This window comes from Zingiber officinale, chromosome 8B, assembly GCF_018446385.1.
Source record: "Zingiber officinale cultivar Zhangliang chromosome 8B, Zo_v1.1, whole genome shotgun sequence".
Lineage (NCBI taxonomy): Eukaryota > Viridiplantae > Streptophyta > Magnoliopsida > Zingiberales > Zingiberaceae > Zingiber > Zingiber officinale.
The window spans coordinates 93846273-93849205 of NC_056001.1; positions in this window are offsets into that span (position 1 = coordinate 93846273).

The window sequence follows — 2933 nt, forward strand, 5'->3', positions numbered from 1 at the left end:
CTGTAGTGGAGAGGGACACATCAAATATAACTGTCCCAAATTGAAGAACAAAGAGAAGGATAAAGATAAGGACAAAAGACCAACACGATCGACGCACAAGAATATTAAGGCGATGTGGGATGAATCATCATCATCCAAATCAAAGATCGAAACATACGCCGGACTTGCACTAATAGCAAGTTACCAAAAGGATGACGATGAAAAAAGCTTGTCTGAGATAAGCATCAAAAGTATTGATGAAGGGGGAGTGTCAAACTATGAATCTGATACGATAAGTGAGGTACGTAACCTCCCCTCTCAATAGTTATTTAAGGTATTAAATTGATGTCTAGGTCGTTGTACAAATTAAGGTCCGACTATGTGAAAATAAAAAAGGGGAATACTGATTTAAAAATTAAATTAGCAACAACATATCCCTTAGAACACTTCGATAAACTTCAATTTGAAAATGAACAACTTAAAGAACAAGTAGAATTACTCAAAAAGAATTCTACATACTCAAACGTTCTTAGAATTTCAAAAGTTAAATATAATGGTGGACTTAATTGGTATTTGAAAAACCACAGGAATCAGATTGCTAAAGTCGAAGGGTTTTGGAGGTGCCTTGAGCGTCGACAACGGAGCTGCTGCATTTGGGACCGAGGGGCCTCAGAGGAGCACGAAGGCGCTTTCGCTCCTATTTGAAGGACGCGCCCTGAAGCATAATGGAGGTGCCCTCGCATCTCTTGATGAAGGCGCCCTCAAGGAAGCTAAAGGTGCCCTAGCACAGAAAGTCGTTATATGGTTGTTGAAATCTGGATAAAGTTTTATCCACTTGAGGCGCCCTAGAGTGCTTAGGAGGCGCCTCCAACCAATGGTAATTTTTTTCAGAAGGCTATAAAAAATCTCTTGGAGTTAGGAATTTAAAAATAAATGTTGTATTCAATTCCTAGTCTTTTTTTAAGCTTTCAAAATGTGTAAGAGACTATTCCGCCTTAAACAAAGGAGTCATTCTAGTGGAGCTTTCATTATCTTGGATTAACAACCGCCTAAGTTATAACCAAGTAAATTCTGACCTTCTTACTTATTATTTTTAAGATATTTCTTTTATGTTATTTGATTAATTAATATTGTAACCTTACTTAGTTCAAAAGTAAAAGTTTTTTAGTTAACTTCTTTTCAAGGCTATTCACCTCAACCTCTAGCCGCCCTCAATGGGACCAATAGTAGCAAACAAAATGGGGGTATTGATAGCTTGTGTGGGTAGGAGCCGAGCAATGCCAACGAGGTTGGTGTTGACCAGAAATGAGATAGAGACATGCATGGTGCCGAACAAAGAGAGGCTTGTATGGAAAGAGGACCTACAAAAAAATAAGGATATTGTGGAGCAGAGTGGTGCTTGTATGGAGAGTGGAGGCACACAAAGCAAGGATAAGGGCAGTAGCATCTCCTCCCTACAGGCGGAAGTAATGAACACATTCCCGAATGATCAACCCATAATAATGAAAAATTAGGAAGCAGAATGGAGGGCAGTAGTCAGACGTAGGAGGTAGACGTGCATTGTCTGCTACCAACCATGAGGATTGTTAACTAGAATATCAGGGGCTTCCACAATCCCCTGAAATAAAAGGGGTTCAACACCTCCTTCACAAAAGATGACTTACAATTCTTGGACTAATGGAGACCAAATTGTCCGAAGACGATGCAAACAACATCCTCCCTCAATGGTTTTCAGGTATGGGAATTGGTCACAATTTTCAAATCCCTAATCGGGGAAGAATATTGCTACTTTGGAGGACAGATCTGGTGGACTTGTACATCTTACAGACTAGGAAATAGCTTATCCATTGTCGAATTGCATGTAAAATCATGGGGCAGAGCATCCTTGTCACATTTGTTTATAGACTATACAATGTACCAGCACGGCAACCGAATGCTAGGCAATGAGGAGTCCCAACAAGTCACAGTTGATCGGATGTCGGCCAAGGAACCCTAGACTTAGCTTTGGAAGTTAGGGTTTGGTAATTGATTATCATAGCTTAAGTCATTACCCTAATTGCTTAAGTCGTTTAATCTTGGAAATAGAATGGAGTTGAATCGATTGGGGTAATCGACTCAATAAGCCTTAATCGATTAAGATGATTTTGTGGGAAGCAGTCATTACGGTAAGCGATTAAGCAGGGAGACTTAATCACTTATGGCCGATTCTCGCGTGAACAAAAAGCTTCCTAATCGATCAGGCTAATCGATTAGGAAGGCGTAATCGATTAGGGCAATCGATTATGCTTGAAAATATAGTCGTTTAAAGCAAGTTGCTGACATGGTAAGCGATTAAGAAGAGGCTTAATCGATTAAAACACCAATAATAATCCTAGAAAAGGGTTTGCTTGACACTGTTTCATTAAGGTTCTTGCTCAGAGCTCTCACGACAAATTTCTCACTACTCAACACCAGTTCTTAGAGACTTAGAGAAAAATGTTGCTGCACTTCTAAGTTGATCAAGGGGTATCTACAGGCAAGAAGTAAGAAGTTAGGGTTTCATTTGTTGTAAATCTTGTAATATTTCATATTATATTAGCTTCTTCTTGTTCTACTTCTTGTATTTTTGTGTGTGAGCTTGTACGAGCCTTTTCCGTCTCCGGATCTTTTTTGAGAAGGAGCTCTTTCATAGTGGATGTGTGAAAGAGGGTCAAATCCTTGGATTAGTCACCTCGCTTAAGGTGGATACCAAGTAAATCAAGGTTTTAGCATTGCTTCAAGTCTATTCCACTGTAAGTCATCACCCCCCCCTCTAGCTCCGAAGTGTCCTAACACATAACATGTGGACGACGCATGAGGACTTCCACGGATTGTTTGAGGACTCTTAGGAGAAGCTGGTTCTTAGGTCCACTCAGTACCATTTGAAGCAAAAAACTCACATGACTAAAATCGCAATTGAGGACATTGAACAGAAT